We start from the raw sequence: 6,868 nt of genomic DNA, 5'->3' as shown, positions 1-6,868 counted from the left end.
ACTAACTGGCCTGTAATTCCCGGGGTTATCCTACCTGCGCTAGTATTGATAGTTGTGCTGCCAACTTTGATCTCCCATCATTTCTGCCTCTCTCGCATTCCAGGAGGACATCACCCCACAACAGGGCAGCTGGGCTCAAGATGGTGGGCTGCTTCCTTTCATTGGATCTTCATCCCTCATGACAAGACGATCCTGACTCTTACAAGCTTGGGCAGGCCCTGCACTAGGACCGAAGGGTTTAGTGTTCTGGGACCCCCTGAAAGAAGAAATTCCTCCACATCAGAAAAGATTTACAAGGATGTTGCCAGGATTGGAGGATTGGAGCTATAGGGAGAGGCTTAACAGGCTGGGCTGTTTTCCCTGGAGCGTCAGAAGCTGAGGGGTGACCTTATAGAGGTTTACAAAATTATGAGGGGCATGGATAGAGTAAGTAGGCAAAGTCTTTTCCCTGGGGTTGGGGAGTCCAAAACTAGAGGGCATAGGTTTAGGGTGAGAGGAGAAAGATATAAAAGAGACCTAAGGGACAACTTTTTCACGCAGAGGGTGGTACGTGTATGGAATGAGCTGCCAGAGGATGTGGTGGAGGCTGGTACAATTGCAACATTTAAGAGGCATTTGGATGGGTATATGAATAGGAAGGGTTTGGAGGGATACGGGCCGGGTGCTGGCAGGTGGGACTAGATTGGGTTGGGATATCTGGTCGTCATGGACAGGTTGGACTGAAGGGTCTGTTTCCATGCTGTACATCTCTATGACTCTATGACTCTATCTCAGTTGTAAACTTGGGCAGCATGTGGTTCAGTGGTTAGCATAGCTGCCTCACAGCACCAGGGACCTACATTCGATCCCGGCCTCGGGCGACCATGTGTGTGGAGTTGGTACGTTCTCCCTGTGCCCGTGTGGATCCCCTCTGGGTGCTCTGGTTTCCTCCCACGTTCCGAAAGATATGCAGTTTAGGTGAATTGGTCATGCTAAATTGTCCATAGTGTTAGGTGCTTTAGTCAGGGGTAAATATAGGGAATGGGTTACTCTTTGGCGAGTCGGTGTGGATTTGTTGGGCCAAAGGGCCTGTTTTCATGTTGTAGGGAATCTAATTTAAAATTGGTTCTCTTTAATTCTGAGACTATGCGTTCTGATCATAAACTCTCACATGAGGGGAAACATCCTCTCAGTATTGTCAAGCCCCTTCACTGACTGATTCAGAACTAATGTGTCATTTATAAGTTTTACTCATTTCACCTTCTCAAATATATACCTACAGAACTCAAATGTGCAAGAGCAGCCAGCTGAACTCGTGTGTCTTGATGGTTAGAATTTATACATTCCAGCTAGCTGGATACAGTTCTAAAAGGAAACTGAAACTCATTTGCAATGCAATTTCCTTTTTCAATGCTTCTTTATTGCACAAAAAGAAAAGCCTTCTAAGCCTGCATTGAGACTATTGTGGCCAACAAGTCCCAGAGACTTCTCCTATTCTTCCTAATGCCAAGTTTCAGCGGGGGTCTGAAATCCACTGCAGTGATGGTCACAGACGCATACAATTTTTTTTCTGTGTGCAAAATAGCAAGCCAATTTAATCTTTCCTGCTGTCACTGCCTGAATTATAAACGAGAGTCGCCCAGCACTAAGAGAAAAGAACTCGTAAAAAATCCAGAGCTCCATGTGTCAGAGCTCAAGTTGAAAAAGCAACAGGCATTTCAAATGAGATATGGTTCCCCCCTGAGCCAGGTCAAAAATGGGAAACATCGAGAGAGTTGCTAAGTGGTGGAGGGATGAGATTCAGAAGGAAAAGTTGTGATGAAAGCATCATTGGCGTTTAACTTTGCATAGATCTTTCCACTTACTTCTGACATAGTTGAATCATTTGACCTGTTTCCTGCTGATGATTGTGTCTACCCACAAGTGAGCTCAGTTTATCATTTTAAACCATCCATCTTCCCAAATTCCCAAGACAATGCTGCACTGTTTGCATCAGGTGAAAACAGGAATATCGTTTCACGCTAGTGCAACTGATTATTTTAAAATATATCTATCAAACAACAGATTGAGTTGTTCGATATGACTCTGCTAATTTTTGTTTTAAGTTGTAAAGGGGCATTTTTCATGCTGACATAAATTCCAGATCAGATAGGGTTGTTCATTTATGATAGTTACATCACTTGACAACAATTCTGGGAAAATGGTACATACCTCACATTCAGTCACACTATGTAATGGAGTCAGTGTAGTTAATTAACCTGTGCTTGCAATGTACAGTAACATCATTAATCATAGAACCCAGACTACATGTGTGAAACTAGCTTTGTTGATATTTGATGCTGCAAATAAACTTCAGATATCTGACTCAATAAGAACCTGATTGTCTGTCAATACAGTTCTTGATCTAACAAAAAGTAATCATAAAATGATCATCAAATTCCACTAAATCATCATAAGTTCTTAAGTTTTGCAAACATATCTTGAAATTCCCAGAAACATTATTTCATTATGGATCATTTCAAAGACAAGCTTTTCTTGTGACTAAATCCTGGGATTCTTGACCTTGCACTCTAGAGTTTGATCATGGGTTCAACTTTGGTTTTTCACAGACAACTCACTTCACCAAGCTCATACTGCCCCAGGATTATTTTTTGGGGGTGCTACTCTTGTTCAGTTGCATCAAAAGGTTCTCAAATTCATTCCTGACTTATAATAGCATATCTATTCAACTACTTCTGGGGTTTCTTTCTGAGTCTCAAATGGATTTCAATAGCCTTCTCAATCTAGCTAAATAGCAACATTGTTTACTATGGTTTTCTATTCTTTCCTCCACTCACATAAATCACCTTACACTCCAACTGTCTTTAGCCTTTGAATTGATCTTCAGTGACCTTTGAATTATTTTGAGTTGTTTCTTGAAAACTTCATAATACGTCTCACCCTTTTTCTTGGGCAGATTTGAATCTAATCACCAATCATCAACTAAAACAATTGGATCCCTGAATAATACAATTCAAACATCACTGGATCCTCTATAGATCAAATAGATACAAAATAAAAATTAATTCATAGCATATGGAATGAATCACAAAGTCTAAAGACTGACTTCAGTGATGCTGGGCACTTCTGGAAGAGACTGAGGTGAATGATCCACTGCGAGTTGAAGATGCTTGCAAATTCTTCAACCTTTTGCACTGGCATGGATGGGAATAATTGTGAAGCATTCTCCTTCTCCATTCAGTTGTCCACCACCATTCATGATGGAATATGGAAGGACTGAAGAGCTGAGATCTCATCTGTTGGTTGTGGGATTGCTTAGGTCTCTATGACATGCTGTTTGGCATGGAGGTAACCCTGGATTATAACTTTACCAGACTGACATGACATTTTTAGTGATGCTTGGTACTGCTCTGGGCATGGTTTCCTGAATTCTTCGTGAGATCAAACTTGGTTACTCTATCAGCATGTCAGAATAAAGGAGGTGATGGTATGGTGGCATTGTCAGTGGATTAGTAATCTAAAGAGCCTGGTAATTCTCTGCAGAATTGGGTTCAAATCCTACTTTGGCAGATGGTGAAATGTAAATTTGCATTCAGTGTATTTGGACTCAATAGTAAGTACAGGAGCAAGGTGATAATGTTGACCTTGGACCAGACACTTGTTATATCTCAGCTGAGTATTGTATAAACTTCTAGGTTATAGGATGAATGTGAACATTTTAGTGAGTGTGCAGAAGCTATTCATAAGACTGGTTACAGAGATGTGAAGTGATGAGGGTAGCTCAAAGAAGTTGGGAAAGAGAAGACTAAGAAGAGATCTGATAAAGTCTTCCAAAATCATGAGTTGGACAGAGTAGATAAAGATGAACTCTTCCTGCTTGTAAAAGGAAGGGCACAGAATAATACGATGTGTCAAAGAAGTAAGGACATCTATTTCAGTCAGTGAGTGGTTAGTATATGTCCTTAGAAGTGTGTTGAGGGCAGATTCAATTGATGTATTCAAGAGGGAATTGGATGATTATGTGGAAGAAAATGAATAAGGGTTGGGAATAAAGTATGAGATTGACACGAGAGTAATGATGTTTATTTATTGGATTGATGTAAGAAGGACCTCTTTCTATGCTGTAACACTTCTGTGATTCAGATAGAATAGACTATGAGGTTGTCGATGGACTCACAAACAACAACATAACAATTGTCAGATAATCTGCCCTTACAAATTTCAAATTATGTTATTATTATTAATATAAGAAATAAATACTGACATGGTTAGGGAGAACTCCCCGGTAAAATAGTCAGCTGCCACTTATTTTTATATCCATCTGAGAAAGCAGCTAGGGATTGTGTTTGATACCTCATCTGAATAATGGCAGCTGGAAGATGGTAGCACCCCCTCTGTCCTGATTGGGATCCTTAGGTCTTCAGAGTTAAACTTATGCCCACAAACTTTCAGATGTAAGCGTACAGTCACCTAAACAGATACTCTAAAGTTTCAACAAGACAAGTAGAACGTGTATCAGTAACCATACCCTTGTTGTCAACTGATACTCAGTAAGCATAATCAGAAAGCCAGGGATAGTGGATGACTCTCCAATCCAAAACTGAATTGATCTTCAGTGACTCTTGAATTATTTCGAGTCGCATCTTGAAAACTTCATAAAACATTTCACCCTTGTTCTTTTGCAGGATTGAATCTAATCATTGATCATCAATTTAAACAATTAGATCCCTGAATATTACAATTCCTTATCTTACTTTTTCATTGGTTTGAAAGTGTAGACAGGGTCTTTAGCTGAACATTGTATCCAAAACATCCTCGAGTTGGACATCAGCCAAGGTTTAACACTTAAAAATGATTGAAAATAGCTTTATTGACCTGGGGATGGATTTTGGTGATGAGTGACACCTATATCTTCTTCAGGCTATCTACTAGTCACCGCTAGTCATTCAACTTGCACTGAAATGGAATCTTATTTGCACAGTCAAAAAGTCTCCAGTGAAGAAAATGATATAGCATTGAGAAACCAGTGTTACGATAAAAGCATCAGTCCATCAATTCTCCCAGCAGGTGGTGAGAGCTAGCTGAGGTGAAGAAAATAATTCTGGAATTTGCTTGTCTGTTTTCCACCTGTTATCTGTAGTAACTGTATTTGAAATGGGCTTGATTAATTCAACTCACTCCTGCTTCTGCCTCTCATGTTCTGCCTTTTGTTAATGTGAGGTCAATGAGACTCTGCTGTTTGTGTCGGACTCTCATCGAAAACTCTTCATTTAACATCCCAGTCTTTGCTGACTTGTATGATCTCCCTATCAAGCAATATCTTGTTTAAGAATTCTCATCTTTATTTGTAAATCTCTTCATCTCTCCCATTGCCTCCTTCAGCCACACAACCCTCCTAGATCTCCATGCTCACCTCATCCTGACATATTGAGCATTTCCAATTTTAGTTCCCATAGGAACAAGCATAGATCATTAAGCCCTTCAAGCCTGCTCCACCATTCAATAAGATAGCTGATCTGTTGCCTAACTTTTAGCTCAAATCCCTTAATACCTTTGCTTAACAAAAACCTATCTCTCTCAGATTTAAAATAAATAATGATCCAGCATCCACTGCCATTTGTGGAAGAGAGTTCCAAAAATCTACTACTCTTTGTGTGTAAACATTCTGCCTTACATCCGTCCTGAGTGGTCTCGCCCTAATTCTCAGACAATGCCCCCTGGATCTAGAATCCCCACCAGTGGAAATAGTTTATCTTGATTGACCCATCTTTTCCTGTTAATATTTTGACAATGTTGATCAGATCACCCCTTGACCTTCTAAATCCAGAGGAAATGGGCCATTGGTGGATGTGCATTCTTAAGCTCTCAAATTCCATTCCTACACCTCACGACCTATCTACCTCTCTCTCCACTTTCAAAATGGTCTCTGAAATCTATTTTACATATATTACATATTGCAAGCCTGACTGATATTCATAAATAGGATACGAGTATAATTGTCGACACACATTAGATTGTACAAGTGCTGTCCAACCATGCAAGCACATCCTTCAAAGCTATGTTTTGAGTTGTGCAAGCATGGATATATTGAGTACCCTGAGCATCCTTCCAATTACAAACAGTTTAAGGAGCATGATGTTGATATGATCCATCAATCCTTGTTATGTATGTGCTATGTAATTTGCATCACACTGACCCTGAAATTCGGCAAAGCATTGTTTTGAAGGCAGCAGAAGGTTAAGAGGAGGAGATCCGATAAAGGTCTTAAAAATGAAGAGTAAACTGCATAGAGTAGATTAGAAATCACACAGCACCAGGTAATAGTCCAACAGGACTATTTGGAAGCAATAGTTTTCGGAGAGCTGCTCCTTCATCAGGCAGCACTCCTGCAAGAAGCAATGCTCCAAAAACTAGTGTTTCCAAATAAACCTGTTGGACTATAACCTGGTGTTGTGTGATTTTTAGCTTTGTGCACCCCAGTCCAACACCGGCACCTCCCAATCTAGAGTAGATTAGGAGAAATTGTTTCTGGGAACAAGAATGAGAAGGCACAGATCTAGAGTGATGTGTAAAGGAAGTAAGGAAAATCTTTTTCACTCAGCATGTAGTTAGGGCGTGGAATCTATTGACTGGAACTTCAGTGAAGGCAGGTTCAACTGAGACTTTCAAAAGGGTGTTAGTGGTAAATACCACAAATGTTCCGACTTCATGGTAGTGACGCAAAATTGCAAGCTTTAACTGTCATTCAAATATTTGCCTTATACTTTCGATAGTATGTCCTTCAGGTCTGAAGCTACTGGCCTTATATCCATTCATACATTGAGAATAATGATATGATTATGGTAGCCATTATCTCAAAGGGTAACATCTATTTTAACATCAACGTGCA

Source organism: Chiloscyllium plagiosum, chromosome 17 (genome assembly GCF_004010195.1).
Source record: "Chiloscyllium plagiosum isolate BGI_BamShark_2017 chromosome 17, ASM401019v2, whole genome shotgun sequence".
In the NCBI taxonomy this organism is placed as follows: domain Eukaryota; kingdom Metazoa; phylum Chordata; class Chondrichthyes; order Orectolobiformes; family Hemiscylliidae; genus Chiloscyllium; species Chiloscyllium plagiosum.
Note: the sequence above shows the minus strand (reverse complement) of the source record.